Here is a 17,498-nt window from a genome sequence, read left to right as displayed (position 1 = left end):
CATGTCAATTTCCCCTTTTATTTGCTAATGGCCGGCCATGACAAAGAATTATGGGCAAAACATGTCATAAAACATGTTGGGTGAATGCTTGATGTTAGAAATAATAAAATAAAGAGCATGGGCAAGAAAGAAAAAAAATTGGTCTCATCCATGCCCCCCCTTGCCGTGAATGAGAGAAAGAAAACAAAGAAGAAAAAAAAAAGTGTTCATCAATTGTCACTTCTTTTGGCTGAAAACTCTAAGGAAGAAAGGAAACAAGTGTGTCCTTTGGTTCATCCTTGGCCGAATAGAGGAAAGAAAGGAAGGGGAGGAGCTTGAAACAATCGGCTATGGTGATTTGTTAGACTAAGGTATGTTTGATGTTGTCCATGAGATGCATGCATGTTTTAGTTGGTAGCTTGAGTTCTACCTAGCCCATGGTCGAAATCTTGTTAGGTGATGGAAATGACACTCGGCCATGGATGCATCATTCTTGCTTGGTGTTGATGTCATTTACATGCTAAAAATGAAGCTTTGTAATGATGCATGTGAAGGTGGATTGATGACTCTTAAATCTTCTTTTTAGCATTTTTTTCTTTCTTTCGAGTGAGGCATTAAGTTCCTTGTTCAACCGTGACCAAAATCGAAACGGTATGGTGTTGTGGTGTATTCTGCCATGGTATATCCATAAGTATGATTTATGCATATTGCATGGAAGGTAAGATTTGAGCTTTGGATATATGTTTATAATTGGATATAAGCAACTTTGAGATTCGGCTCTAGCATATATATATATATATATATACATGTTTGCACATGATGTATTGGTATGACATATATACCATCTCAAGGTATATATTTGCATATGATGATGTTTCGTTATGAAATAAATGATTGATGCGTATTGAGTTACAATATGGAATGCGTTAGTTAGTAAAATGTATCTGTTTTGTGTGGTATTAAATGTATAATTTGCCTCAACATGGACATGCATATTCGCCACATGAGGGGAATTGGTGTGCATGCATTCGGTTAGAGGCAAGCATATTGATGCCTATTCTTGGCTTAGAAAATTGGCTAAGGAGAGTACTAACTAATGTGTTGAGTTGATTCATGATTTCGTACATATGTGACTTTAATGTCTAGTGAAAATATGTGGGCTAAGTACCTTGAATTCCTCTTTCGATGCTCAAATGATTAAATCAATTTATTTGTTAAATTAAGCTCAAGAGCAAAGGGAGCTAAATCCGATAAAGGAAGGAAAAAGTAGTCGAATAGCCGTCGAAATCGTTCGACCACGTCCGAGGTAAGTCTTGATAATGACCCTACTTGAATTATATTGAAATGATTTGTCATATTATGGCGGACAATAGAATGTGCGTAGGGACTAAGTTATAAAGTCAATTGAAATCATGCTCTTTGTGTGTGGCTATTGAGCGAAATTGGAAAGGTTTGATAAATGTTTTGTGTTTGAGCCTTAGTAACGAGAATGAAATATGGATGTGTCGTGATTATTGATATATGTGTACATGAGCATTTGAATGATACCCTGGCTAAGTCCCGAAGGCATTTATGCTAGTGATTATATCTGGGCTAAGTCCCGAAGGCATTTATGCTAGTGATTATATCCGGGCTAAGACCCGAAGGCATTTGTGTAAGTCACCAAATCCGGGTTAAGACCCGAAGGCAATTGTGCTTGTGGTTATATCCGGCTAAATTCCGAAGAAGCTCGGTTGAAGGTGAGCGTTTTGGTGCTGTAATAAATTCAATTAATACGCTCGAAAAACCCATACGATAAGGTATGTTTACATGTGCATCGGAAAAGTCGATCCGCTTGAAATAGTATTCGTTCAATCGACTAACGAACTTTCGGCTCTTAGATAGGTTGATACCTTGTGTGTATATGTTGATGAAGTGTGAAGTAAGTATGATTATGAGAATGTGTATTAATAAAGTGATTCATTTAGCTATGTGAATGTAATACTTTAGTCAAAGCTGATTTCTTTACTTGAGACTTACTAAGCATTAAAATGCTTACCCCGTTGCTTTGGCTCTCTGTTTTATAGATTTTGCTCGTTAGCTATCGGATTCGGGATCATCGAAGTCGAAGTCATCCACACTATCAAAGCCCCCTTTTTGGTACAAATTTTGGTTGAACTTTGAAATGGCATGTATAGGACTACTTTTTCGTTTGTTGGTCATAGACCCCTTTGATTTTGTATAAATTTGGATAGCCATGCGAAAATGGCTTATATACACTTTGGCATGGTATCATAATCATTTTGTATGTTGTTCATTAAGAGGTATGGAAATGTTTGGAAACGATTAGCCATTGGAATGGTTAATCATGATCATTCCTTGTGCCATGTATGCTAAAAGGGCTAGTTGAATCAAAGAAATTATGAAGTAGGTAAAGGTTACCTTGAAAATAGATGCTGACAGCAGCAGTGATGTGGATGTGAAAAATCACTATAAATAGTAGGAATGGAATTAAATAGTGAATAAATTATTTAAACGAACCTTGATGAATCTACTTTCATATGGAAGAAACGAAACGGTCATATGAGTTATATGTTAAGAGATATTAAAGTTCTCGTGAAACAGGGCCAGAACGGTTTCTGGATCCCCTGTTCCGACTTTGGAAATTCATTTTAAATTAACCAGAGATAATTAGGAGTCATTCCATATATTTATAGATTCCTCTTTGAGTCTAGTTTCTATAGAAACAAACGGCATCAGTATTGAAGCCCTGTACAGGGAGATATCCAAGTCGTAATGCGCGAAGGTCAGTGTAGTCGATCCCTGTAACAGGGGAGACTTTAACTAATAAACTGTACTAATTGGCCCTACCAAAAATTCTAGAAAAAATATGTTGATGGACACATGAGTCTAGTTTCAGGGAAAAATTACGAAACTGATTTTTGAGCTTTAAAACTCAAGATATGATTTTTAAGGCGACAGTGATGCAAGATAACAGTTAGTCCGAAATTTTTTTATGGACTGTGAAAACAATTAAGTTAAGTCTGTGTGCACCTTGTATTCGACTCCGGTAACGGACTCGGGTACGGGGTGTTACAGATAGTGTGATAATGTCTCCGAAAATCCCCGAGTCCAAGCTAGCTTTAAATTCACTGTAAAACATAGAAAAATAAACAAAATAAGCTTTATAGCTTAGTAAGCTCGTATGAAATAAACTCAATCTTAACATAAAAATACAAATATTAAATTTGAACATATCAACATGTAGTTCATTTTACTAATAAACCTTTCACATTTTCAATCATAGTCTTATGATGAACTTGACAACTTCTTCAATTTAAGCTTATACAGCTCATGTACATACCTGTACCATATCATATCAATCTTATATACAACCACGTCTTTCATTTACCCATTGAACCATTCAGAATACCATCGAATACATGGGAAACTCGCACCCGAAGTGCCACATATATAGCTAAAGCTATCTCAATGTCATATCACATATACTGCTCACACTAGAGCTATCAACGAGCCTGCTCACACAAGTTGTGGGTCAAGACGTAGCTACACAGTGCTACTCACACAAGCTGTCAAGTAACCGCAACACATGTCGGTATACTCAGCCACTGGTAGGACGTACAGGACCAGCACCCGAATCATATAATCACAATAATCCCCTAATGGCATGCCACCAGTATCCTAATCTATTTTTAAAGTTCAGCCGGGATTTCGAATGCCGAATTGTCGTCGAATCATTGTCAAACATGTCTGTAGTCTCGTATTTACAGTTTATACAATATCAAAGCATTTAAATACATTTATAATGAACTTATTACATACGAACTTACCTTGGATGCAAAAACGGCTAAATAAGTCAACTATTTCGTAACCTTGTTCTTTCCCTGATCTAAGACCGTATTTCACTTTTCTTGATCTATATGTAATCAAAATTAGCTTATTTAATTATCTCTCTATTCAATTTAGTCCAAAATTCACATTAAAGCACATTTACACTTTTACGCCTAAAATTTCACAACTTTTACAATTTAATCCTTATTTCATCAAAACACAAATTCATGAAATTTAACCATAACCCATGCTAGCCGAATTAAAATTAAGTCCCTAGCAACCCACATTATTCATTTATTTCACATTGTAACCAAAAAATTTCTACATTTCACAATTTAATCCCTAATTCGCATTTTCACCAAAAATCACTTAACAAAACTTGTATAACTATAATCAAACATCAAAATACATGCTTATTCATCAATGGAAAATTTCTAAATCTTTAAAAGTTATGCAAAATAGTCCCTAGGCTAGCTAGACCTAGTTGTAACGATCTCAAAAACACAAAAATCATTAAAAACAGAACAAAATTGGACTTACATGCATGGGGCAATAGGTGGTCGAACCTTAAAGCTATTTTAATGTCTTTCTCTTCTTCAACATTTGGTTGAGAAAGATGAACATGCATGCTTTTCTTTGTTTTCTTTAATTTAATATCTTTTATTTACAATTTTACAACATTATCCTTATTAATATCATTAAATATTTCACCTAACCATGCCCATAAATGTCCACTCAAATTCTAAATGGTCTAATTACCATTTAAGGACCTCCACTTTAAAAATCATAGCTAATAAACACCTTTAGCTAATAGAACTAAAGTTTTTCACTTTACATGATTTAGTCCTTTTTGTCAAATTAAGCACTCAAATGATAAAATTTCTTAACGAAACTTTCACACAATTGTTCTATCATGCTATAAACATTAAAATAATAATAAAATATATATTTTGACTTCAGATTTGTGGTCCCAAAACTACTATTCCTATTTAACTAAAAATGGGATGTTACAATACATGCCATTATAACCAAAATGAATTTACTATATATACCAAAATAAACTAATGGATAGTGTGATGTAGCTACAACCAACTTCCAACCTTAACGGGCTTCCGAGTTACTATAAAACAGGGGAAATAAAATAGAGTAAGCATTTAAGCTTAGTAAGTTCATATAACATGGAATTTAACTTATCATTTAATTACATTTAAGGTAAGTATACAAGATATATATCCAAAGCAACTTGGCCAATAGCCTAAACACATATCATCATCAACCATGTTAGTCATATATTTCATATGAATATCAAGAAACATGTATGAGCTCAACAATAATCAAATTTCCATGTAACATGTATAAATCATATCCATGTATTTCAAGTATATACCCGTAGTAATTCGTTCGAATTCATATTGTCTCATATCAGATCTTTGCTCGTTAAACCATTTAAAATATCGTTGGATACACTGGTAGTACACATACAATGTACAAAACTATAACCCATCAATTCATGTATAGGGAAACTCATAGGAGCATATAAACGGGAAGCTCTTCTGACCCATATAACACGAAGCTCATGTGAGCCATGTAACGGAAAGCTCATAAGAGCCGTAAGTAGGAAGCTCATGCAAGCCAATATCAGGAACCTCTAGAGAGCCATTAATCGGGAAGCTCATGAGAGCCAAATATCGAGAAGCTCGTGAGAGCCATATAATGGGATGCTCATAAGAGCTAAATAACGGGATGCTCTTGCGGGCTGTGGTGTGTCCGCAACACATGCAGGACCATAACCAATTCGGGAACCCTTAATGACAATGTCATTTGTATCCATAGAATTTCCAAGGTTCAAACGGGACTTAATACTTGTCGAATATGTGATCAGTAATATACATGGCATTTTATACAAATCACAGGTAGAACAATATTCAATTCAAATCATACAAATATACAATTTAGTTACACGAACTTACCTCGACAAGTATATGTAGATTCGTAAGCTACTAATCCGATACTTTTTCTTTTCCTTAATCCAATTCCGTACTAGGTCTATCCAGGTCTATACGAATGAATTTAGCTCAATTTAATACAATTCACACTCAATTCAGTCCAATACATATTTTTGGCAAAATTACTATTTTGCCCCTATACTTTTAATTAATTCTGATTTTGTCCTTATGCTCGGAAAATAAAATTCATACAATTTAATCCTTATTCCAAGCCTAGCCAATTTTCATGTATAACAATAGTAGCTCATGTATAATTTTTCCATGAATTTTCCATCTTTTCAATTTAGTCCCTAAATCATAATTTCATCAAAATTCTCTTTACAAAAGTTGTTTATCTATCAACAACCTTTCATTTTCTACCATAAAACTTTATAATTCAACTATACTCATCCATGGTAAAACCCTAACACTTTAATAGTTTTTCAAATTAATCCCGGGATAGCTAGATTAAGCTATTACGATTTTAGAAACATAAAAATCATTAAAAAAGGGACAAGAATACATACCTAATTAAGAAAAAATAGCTTACTTGAACTCAAAATCCATGGCTAGGGTTTCCATGTACTTTGTTTTAGGAAAGATGATGAAGATGATTATATTTTAATTTTTATTTCATTTGTCATCATTATTTTATCATCTTTCCAAAATTAACCTTAATAATTTCTTACTTTCTATTGATGAATAATCATCCTTATCCACTAAATCCTCAAAATGGTCTATTTTTCATATAAGGAGCTTCAATTTTGAATCTATACCTATTTGATCCCTTTAGCTACTAAAATTTAAACTTTTGCACTTTATGTGATTTAGTCCTTTTTATCAGATTAGTCATGAAATCAGTAAAATTTCTTAACAAAATTTTTATACGATATTTCTATCATAATGTAAACCATAAAATAATAATAAAATAAATTTTCTTTCGACCTCGAATTTGTGGTTCTGAAACCACTGTTTCGATTTTACTGAAAACGGGTTGTTACAAATATAACTTGGCCGAATGTTCTTTATGCTTCACCATGGCTATATGATTTCAAAACAAAAAGCAAAGGTAGAAGATGATAGTATTATATTTTTTCATCTTATATTTTAATTACTAATTTATCAAATTACAAAATTAACCATTAAAAATAATTAAAATTTCACTAAAAACCATACCACATCCATCCACTATATTTAAGCTTGGCAAATTTACCAATTTAAACCTTTAATCCATGTATTAAATCAATTTAATGCAAATAAACCTATAGTGATTAACTTTTGCACCTTTTTGAATTTAGTCTTTTTCATTTAATTAATTATTTAAACATTAAAAGTTATTAACCAAATTTTAATATGACCCTAATAACACTCAGTAAATATTTATTAAAATATTTACGAGCTTGATTTATGGAAACGAGGTCCCAATACCTTATTTTCTAAAACCACTCGACTTTAAGGATATACCAGTTAAACCTAATTATTCATTCAATTAACAAAAATCATTAAATCAAATGTCAATAATATTTTACTTGACTCAAAAATATTAATTAATAATATTTTCAATTTCTCATGTCAAATTTGTGGCCCCAAAACCACCGTTTTCAACACTACTGAAAAATGGGCTGTTTCAAGTTTCTCAATGGTAACATTGATCATACATTTATATGGTGCAACTAGAAAACTTTGTCTGATAATGCAAAGTTAATGATTTGCAAATTAAAGAACTCCATCTATGGGCTTAAGCAAATTTCTCGTCAATAGTATTACAAAATTTACCAAATGATTTCTCATTTGGTTTAGAGATGAATTTGGCAGATAATTATATATACCACAAGTTCAGTGGGAGTAAGGTTCTATATTTGGTTTTATATGTTAATGACATATTGCTTGTCAATAATAAGTTAAGTCTCAACCAGTACCCCAAGAATGATTTTGAGATTTAGGAAATGCATAAGATTCCCTACGTATCATGAGTGGGGATTCTAATGTATGCTCAAGTATGTACACACCAGGACATTGCGTACATTGTTGGGATGTTAGGAAAATATTTAAGCAACCTTGGTATGGACCATTGGATATCAGCCAAGACGGTTATGAGGTATCTTCAAAAAAAATTGCATGCTCACATGTCTGAATTTGATAAGTTAGAGATCATCAGGTATATAGACTCCGATTTTGATGGAATATTGATGCAAAATTTTATCACTAGGGTGAAAATTATGACAACAATTGGTAGTCTTTTATTCTAATAATAATAATAGCACATCAAAGTCAAAGCACATAGACTTTAAGTTCCTAGTTGTTAAAGTAAAATTTCAGAGTGGTTAGGTGCCTATAAAGCATATTGGGACAAACTCCATGATTGCAGACCCGTTTACTAAGGGACTACACCCAAGGTTTTTCATAAGTACAGTGCTCATATGGGTGTAACGTCATTTAAGGATATTTGGTTTTAGTGAGAGTTGTGCTTTTAAATATTTTTATGTTATAGACACATTTTAGCTATTTCATTTTACGAGTATTAAGTTTTTTCTGTAAAAATAAAGTTTATTTGGTTTATTCACACTCTGGCTTTGGTAAAGTTTGATCACACCAAGGTTAATGAGGACTAGTTGGAAATAGACATGTTTAGATCATATTGCATTTAATTTCCATGCGACACATCCATACTTGATCTATGTGTAACACCTCAAACCTGACCTAGACTGTAACAACCCTAACTCATACCCAACACCGTAATAGGGTTACGAGGCATTATCGGACTTACAACATAAACAATCATACAATTTGAATCATAAATCCTCAAACAATTTAAAACTATTCACATTCCATCAAATAGTCCCTAATACAAGCCTTCGGGGCCTAAAACAAACATTAGAAGTGGTTTGGAACTAAACCGATAACTCAGGAATTTTCTACAAAACTTAGAAAATTTTTCAATATACAGGGGTCACACGCCCGTATGCCCCAGCCGTGTGCCTCATATGGCCAAGAGACACGCCCTTGTCCCAGGTCGTGTAGACATTCGAAATGGGATAACATGGTCGTGTCCTAGCCCGTGTCTGACCCTATGTATGTAATGCCCCGAATTTTGGGCCTAGATGAATTGGGCTTTGGGCTATGGGTCTCCTAATATTTTTAAGTGAGCAAGAAAATGACAAATGACATGTTGGCTTTAAAGGTTTAAGGAATTTGAAGTGTCTAGGTATGTTGGAGAAGTTCTGGGTTCGAGTTTTGTGGTGAAGGAATTTTAATTTAATTATTAAAAGAATCAGGGTTCGCAAGTAGGTGGGCTTTTAAATAAAAATAAGGGAAAAATGGCATAAAAAATCCTTGTGGAAGAGTGGCTAAATGACACCACTTAGTGAGTAGGGAGGTGGCGTTAGTAGCTTGCAAAGAGATCCAAGGTTCGATTCCTAGCTTAGTATTTTTAAAAGTTCAATTTTGGCCTTCTAGAAGGATGAAAGTGGCGTGAAGATGGACTCCAAGGGGAGTGTTCAGAAGAGAAACTAAGGAAAAGATCAAGGGGTTATCAGGAAGAAAAACTAAGAGATGAGAAGGGAGAAGTGATGGAGCCGAATTGGGAATTGGGCATGAAAATTTGGCTATAAGGGCTATAAATAGAGGCCGAATACAGGGTTGCCAGGCTACTACCAAAATTCTTCTTCACCTTGTTGCCAGAAACCCCTTTCTCCAAAAGCCAAAAACCCTTTTCTTTTCAAGTTCCAAAAAGCTGAAAACCCTTTTGTTATTCTTTCTTTTCTTTCTGCCGATTTCTATTCTCCTCTACACAATCTTCTTTGCTGATTTCTTCTACTACTTTTCTTCTTAAATCCGTACCAAATAAACCTTATTCACCATACTAAGTTTGAAAAGCCGAAAAGCCGAATCTTCCAAGTGCCGAATACTCTTTGACCGAATTTAGTGAAAGTGTTGCTCTTCCGATCAGTTTTCTTTGCTAAGTATCAATTATTGTCCCTTACTCTTTCTAATCAACTTTGGTAGGGGATCAGTGTCAGATCTCCATTTTGGATTCCTGTCGATTTTCCCTTCAGATCTGAGAGATATACGTGATTAGTGACCAAAGTAGAAGCTAGTAAAAGCTTAGCGTTCAGGTAAGGTTAAGGTGAGATTCCGGCTTTTGGTAAAGTATTCGATAAATATGTGAGATTAATCTTTGAGTGATATTGATTGTAGGTTTGGGCTACAGAAATCGCATCATGCTTTCTTACCAGGTGTGTACATACACTGCATACACACTATGAATTGGTAAAAGCCGAAATGTCGAAAAGCCGAAAAGCTGAAATGCCGAAAAGCCGAAAGTTTGGCTATGGTAGTCTTGCGAGTGCGCAAACACTCATAAGAGGGAGACCGATAGGTTTCCTAAGGCCCACGGGTGATTTCGTGGACTTGGGTTGTGATTTGGCCATATGGGCCAGAATGGGCTAAATGGGCCCGATGGGCTATTGGGCCCATAATAGGCAAAAACTGAATACTAATGCTATGTGATATGAATTTGTATGTGAGCATGAATATGAAAGTGACTGGGCCTAACGGGCCATATAAATGTGAGTTTGGGCCTAATGGGCCATATACATGTGATTTGGGCCTAATGGGTCATATGAATATGATTGGGCTTAATGGGCCAAATACAGGTATGTGAATTTGATGGGGCTCTGTAAGGGGTTTTAGGCCTAGTATATGATATCCACATAAGACTTAATTAATATATTGTGACCATGGACAAGTCAAAGTGTTAAAGTGTGGCAACGAGTATATGCATGTTTAGGATTGGATCGAGGGAGAGTTTGGTACTTAAGCGGTCTTAATGACCCACCTCCTCTTCTCTAGAATCTTACCTGGTGCATAGTATTCCTTCATCTTAGCTCACGGGACTTGTTAACGGGCTAAGGTAACTGAAAACCATAATTAAGAGAAAATTACTGAAATGCCCCTAAGGGCAAAAATGACCAAAATACCCCTAGGTGTTGAATAAAAGTTTTGTGGATGTGACATGCATACATATGATATTTTGCTTAGGTTGCACATGGGTTGGGAATTATGGAACGGAGGAATTATATGAGGATCGCATGGTTGCTTGACAATCGTGGATCCACCGACGGCTTTTAAAGCCCAATATGTAAATAAAGATAATTCCGCAACCGGGCTACCATGGTGTGTGGGTCGATATTTATATCCCCACATGGTGTGACGGGAGACAGAGCTGGTGTGTAGCGGATGGATAATTTGGATGGGATTGCATTGCATGATTGATAAATGATGTTTTTTTTTTGAATGCTTGTTTTTGCCGGGGGTTGTACATACTAAGTTTGCGAAAACTCACCCCCTCTTTTATTTTATTTTCAGGTGATGCTCAGTAGAAGGTTCGATGTTTGGAGAGACTCTGGGTGGCCAGCTAGCAAGATAATTTGGACTTGTTTTTATTTTTTTTTAAGCATATAAGTTTTATTTTATTAAGTATATTTCAGACCAGATTGTAATAAGGTTTTCTTTATGTTATTATTACTTGAATTATTATTATTATTTTCATTGTAATTATGAGAATTTGAACATGGGTTTCCTAAATTATAGTATGTTTTCCACATTTTCGCAACTAAATTTTTAAATGATAAGTTTTCTTAAATCAAATGTTTTAAATCAGGCTTTTGCAACTGAAAGGTGTGTTTATTTAAGTTAATTAAGGTTTTTTTTTTATTTTAAGAAGGGTTTTAAATGAAAACACAGTTTTCGCTAAAACACTTCAATGTAACATAACGAATTCGGTCATAACGTCTGGGCCGGGTTTGGAGTGTTACATTTAGTGGTATCAGGGCTGATGTTGCAAAACTCGGGCTGTGAAGTGGGCCTTATTACTATTTGGTTTCTTTTTCTGTTTAAAAAAAATTCACACTGTTATGAAAAAAAAGGAAATCTTGCTGAGCGGTACACTGAGTCTCTGACATCGAACCAAGTAAGTACTTTTATTTAAGTTTGTTTAAATTGTTATACAGTAGATAGTTAGAGGGCTACTTTAGATGATGGTTAGAGTGGAACTAAAGCTCTTAGGATTTGGAAACTATAGAGGATTTTCGAAAACGATATTCTCTTTAAATATTTTCATAAAACATCAGTGTCATTATTAAACTAACAAAAACTTCATAAAATTTTAATCCAAATAATACACGAATAGACGATGAGTGTTAGAAGAAGTGCAAAGGGTCGTGGCCGAGGCCGCAGAAGTGTCAGGGCTGAATCGTCAACATCGAGCCATATACCTGATGTTGGAGTAGAAGAGGCTCCGGCCTCACCTGTGGCTGGGAATTGACAGTATAGCTGGGCCATGGGAGAAGATGCATTGTCGCATGCAATGCTGAGGATTTTGGAAGGGGTCGCTGGGCCTAATAATGGCAACAGAAATGGGTGTCCATTCCAGAATAAATTCGATCGAACGGGGATGAGATCTTTAAGGGCGTGGTTGGCATGGCTCCTAACGTGGCTGAATATTGGTTGGAGGCCATTGAAAGGATAATGGAGGGTTTGGACTGCTCACCTGAGCAAAAGTTGAAAGGGGCGGTGTCATTGCTTAGGGAGGAAGCCTACCAGTGGTGGTTGACAGTGAAAGAAGGTACCCAACTGGAGCGGGTCACCTAGGAGTTTTTTAAAGTTGCATTCCAAGGAAAGTATGTGGGTGCAAGCTATGTGGATGCTAGAAGGAAGGAGTTCCTGAACTTGACCCAAGGAAACAAATCGGTGGCGAAGTATGAAGCAGAGTTTCTACGCCTTAGTAGGTATGTAAGAGTAATGGTGGCAACGGAGTATGAGCGTTGCGTTAGGTTTGAGGACGGGCTTAGAGATAGCCTTAGGGTATTGATAGCTCCACAAAGGGAGCGAGTTTTCTCAGAATTGGTAGAGAAAGCAAAGATAGCGGAGGAGGTAAAGCGCATTGAGCGCCTAAATCTGGAAAAAGAAAGAGGTGAGAATAAAAGGGAGGCTGAGACTCCTGGTGTTGGACAAAGTCCTAGGGTTAGGGCTAGAGTTAACGGGCCAGTTAGAGCAGGGCCCCCTGCTGCTAATCCAGGGGTGCCACCTTGTGCTGATTATGGGAGAAGCCATAGAGGTGAGTGTTGGAAGAGGATGGGAGCTTGTTTAGCTTGTGGGTCTATGGAGCATAGGATCAATGATTTCCCCCAAATACTAGGTCGAGAGCCAGTAGTGGGCCACGGTGGTGCTCAGCCACCAAGGGGTGGTCAGTTGCCACCGAGAGGCCGTGATTAGGCCAAGGGTGGAAACATTTTAGGTTGTGGAGCACCGGACAGGGGTGCTGGTCATGCTAAGGCGAGGCAGCCAGCTTTGGTCTATGCAGCACGTCGTCAAGAGGATAGAGACGCCACAGAGGCGAATACCGGTACGTACTTACCATAGTGTGCTATTTATTTAGTTTAGAATTAGAGTGTGCATCGGGAGCGTGTTGTGGTAGTCTGTGTCATGCAACTGTACTGCTACTTGGAAATTTTGAGGACGAAATTTCTTTAAGGGGGTAGAGTTGTAACTCCCCAAATTTTAGGCCTAGATGAATCGGGATTTGGGCTATTGGTCTCCTAAAATTTTTAAGTGAGCAAGAAAATGACAACTGACATGTTGGCTTTAAGGGTTTAATGAATTTGAAGTGTTTAGATATGTTGGAGAAGTTCTAGGTTCTAGTTTTGTAGTGGAGGAATTTTAATTTAATTATTAAAAGAATCAGGGTTGGCAAGTAGGTCGGCTTTTAAATAAAAATAAGGGAAAAATGGCATCAAAAAGCCTTGTGGAAGAGTGGCAAAATGACGCCACTTAGGAAGGAGGGAGGTTGCGTGAGTAGCTTGCAAAGAGATCCAAGGTTTGATTCCTAGCTTAGTATTTTTAAAAGTTCAATTTTGGCCTTCTAGAAGGATGGATGTGGCGTGAAGATGGACTCCAAGGGGAGTGTTCAGAAGAGAAAATTAAGGAAAAGATCAAGGGGTTATCAGGGAGAAAAACGAAGAGATGAGAAGGGAGAAGTGATGGAGCCGAATTGGGAATTGGGCATGAAAATTTGGCTATAAGGGCTATAAATAGAGGCCGAATACAGGGTTGTTAGGCTACTACCAAAATTCTTCTTCACCTTGTTGCCAAAAACCCCTTTCTCCAAAAGCCGAAAACCCTTTTCTTTTCAAGTTCCAAAAAGCCGAAAACCCTTTTGTTATTCTTTCTTTTCTTTCTACCGATTTCTATTCTCCTCTACACAATCTTCTTTGCTGATTTCTTCTACTACTTTTCTTCTTAAATCTGTACCAAATAAACCTTATTCACCATACTAAGTTTGAAAAGCCGAAAAGCCGAATCATCCAAGTGCCGAATACTATTTGACTGAATCTAGTGTAAGTGTTGCTTTTCCAATTGGTTTTCTTTGCTAAGTATCGATTATTGTCCCTTACTCTTTCTAATCAACTTTGGTAGGGGATTAGTGTCAAATCTCGATTTTGGATTCTTGTCGATTTGCCCTTCATATTTGAGAGATATACGTGATTAGTGACCAAAGTAGAAGCTAGTAAAGGCTTGGCGTTCAGGTAAGGTTAAGGTGAGATTCCGACTTTTGGTAAAGTATTCGATAAGTATGTGAGATTAATCTTTGAGTGATATCAATTGTAGGTTTGGGCTACGAAAATTGCATTACGCTTTCTTACCAGATGTGTACATACACTGCACACACACTATGAATCGGCAAAAGTCGAAATGCCGAAAAGCTTAAATGCCGAAAAGCCGAAAGTTTGGCTACGGTAATCTTGTGAGTGCGCGAACATTCGTACGGGGGAGACCGATAGGTTTCCTGAAGCCCACGGGAAATTCCATGGACTTGGGTTGTGATTTGGCCATATAGGCTGGATGGGCTAAATGAGCCCGATGGGCTGTTGGGCCCATAATAGGCAAAAACTGAATATGAATATGAAAGTGACTGGGCCTAACGGGCTATATAAATGTGATTTTGGCCTAATTGGCCATATACATGTGATTTGGGCCTAATGGGCCATATGAATATGATTGGGCTTAATGGGTCAAATACAGGTATGTGAATTTGATTGAGCTCTGTAAGGGGTTTTAGTACTAGTATATGATATCCACATAAGACTTAATTAATATATTACGACCGTGGACAAGTCAAAGTGTAAAGGTGTGGTAACGGGTATATGCATATCTAGGATTGGATCTAGGGAGAGCTTGGTACTTAAGCGGTCTTAATGACCCACCTCCTCTTCTCTAGAATCCTACCTGGTGCATAGTATTCATTCATCTTAGCTTGCGAGACTTGTTAACGGGCCAAGGTAATTGAAAACCATAATTAAGGGAAAATTACCGAAATGTCCCTAAGGGCAAAAATGACCAAAATACCCCTAGGTGTTGAATATAAGTTTTGTGGATGTGACATGCATACATATGATATTCTGCTTAGGTTGCATATGGGTTGGGAATTATGGAACGGAGGAAGTATATGAGGATCGCATGGTTGCTTGACAATCATGGATCTATCGGTGGCTTTTAAAGCCCAATATGTAAATGAAGGTAGTTCCGCAACTAGGCTACCATGGTGTCTGGGTTGGATGGGTCAATATTTATATCCCCACATGGTGTGACGGGAGACAGAGCTGATGTGTAGCAGATGGATAATTTGGATGGGATTGAATTGCATGATTGATGAATGATGTTTTTTTGGAATGCTTGTTTTTGCCGAGGGTTGTACACACTGATTTTGCGAAAACTCGCCCCCTCTTTTATTTTATTTTCAGGTGATGCTCAATAGAAGGTTCGATGTTTGGAAGGACTCTGGGTGGCCAGCTAGCAAGATAATTTGGACTTGTTTTTATTTTTTTAAGCATATAAGTTTTATTTTATTAAGTATGTTTCAGACCAGATTGTAATAAGGTTTTCTTTATGTTATTATTACTTGAATTATTATTATTTTCATTGTAATTACGAGATTTTGAACATGGGTTTCCTAAATTATAGTATGTTTTTCACGTTTCCGTAACTAAATTTTTAAATGATAAGTTTTATTAAATCAATTTTTTTTTAAGTTAATTAAGGTTTTTTTTTATTTTAAGAAGGGTTTTCAATGAAAACGCGGTTTTCGCTAAAACACTTCAATATAACATAACGAATTCGGCCATAACGTCTGTCCCGGGTTTGGGTCACATGGCCAACCACACGCCTGTGTGACCAGCCTATGCGCCCTTCGTAATGGCCTCACAAGCCCGTGTGTCAAGCCATGCCAATCCTATAGGGTATACTAACTTATGCCACACGACCAATCACACGTCTGTCTGCTAGGCCGTTTTGAGCATACTGACTTGGTTTTTAAATCAACTCAGGGGACACATGGCTGTGTGTCATACACTATTGAGACATACGCCTGTGTCTCTGCCCGTATGAGCAAAAATAGGCTATTTACCAAGCCATCTTGCCACCCAAATTAGCACACACCTATACAACTCAAATGGTGCATAATCATAGCATATATGGGCATCCAATTCAAGCATAACCAATACCAAAACATGCCAATTCAAAGCATACAATTTTCACAACCTCAAAACACCTAATTTGTCACTTTCAATTGTGCACAACTTTACCCAAAACCATATGTCTATCATAACTCTTAATGCATTCATATGGTACTTAATATACCAATCCACAATAAGGCATACACTAAGCAATTTGCTATATAAACCGCCATATCTCATCTAGGCATTCAGTAAGCAAATATAAACCTCATCACCAAAGACCATTAATGCATATATATACATCACCATATTTGCCAAAATAAGCCAAATTAAATGGAAATACACAAAATCAAATCAACCAAAATAAGCCAACTCAAATGGCTACATCCAACACCAAATACATATCAAAATGACCAAATTCCTATACATGCCATATGACCAAAACTTATTTCAAAAGTACCAAAGTGATAATTGGATAATGTGATGAAGTCTCTAACAATCCCCGAATCTGAGCTAGTTTTGATATCTCTATAAAACACGAAAAAATTAAACAAGCTATAAAGCTTAGTAAGCTCATATGGAATAATAAGCAAATCTCACCATTCATTTACCATTCAAATTATATGAACATAATAAACAAAAAAATATTAATCACAAAGTTAACATGAATTTGATCATATAATTGATCATAAGTTCACAACTTCCATAGATTCAATTCTTATATAGTTTTCCGTACATACCTTTACCGATATGTATCTATTTCTCACTATTTCACATCTTCAATATACCCGTTAAACCATTTGGAATAAAAGTCGAATACTCGAGAATCTTGCACCCTAAGTGCTAATCTTATGGCTCGAAGCCAACTCAATGAATCTCACACCAGAAGTACCAATATCATGGTCTGAAGCCAACTCGATGAATCTCGCACCCGAAGTTCTAATATTATGGCCTGAAGCTAACTCAATGTAACCCCATGTCATTCGTATCCTAATCTATTCCTAAGGTTCAACCGGGATTTCCAATGTCGAATTTTCATCGAATGTGTTTGCAAAGTCATAATTCACAATTTATGGTATATTAAAGCATTTAAAACACAAATATAACAATGTTTATTACATACGAACTTACCTCAAATGTAAAAACGACGTAACAAGTCGATTAGTCCAAAACCTTGTTCTTTCCCCAATCT

Source organism: Gossypium arboreum, chromosome 10, assembly GCF_025698485.1.
Source record: "Gossypium arboreum isolate Shixiya-1 chromosome 10, ASM2569848v2, whole genome shotgun sequence".
Taxonomy (NCBI): domain Eukaryota; kingdom Viridiplantae; phylum Streptophyta; class Magnoliopsida; order Malvales; family Malvaceae; genus Gossypium; species Gossypium arboreum.
This window is presented reverse-complemented; position numbering follows the sequence as displayed.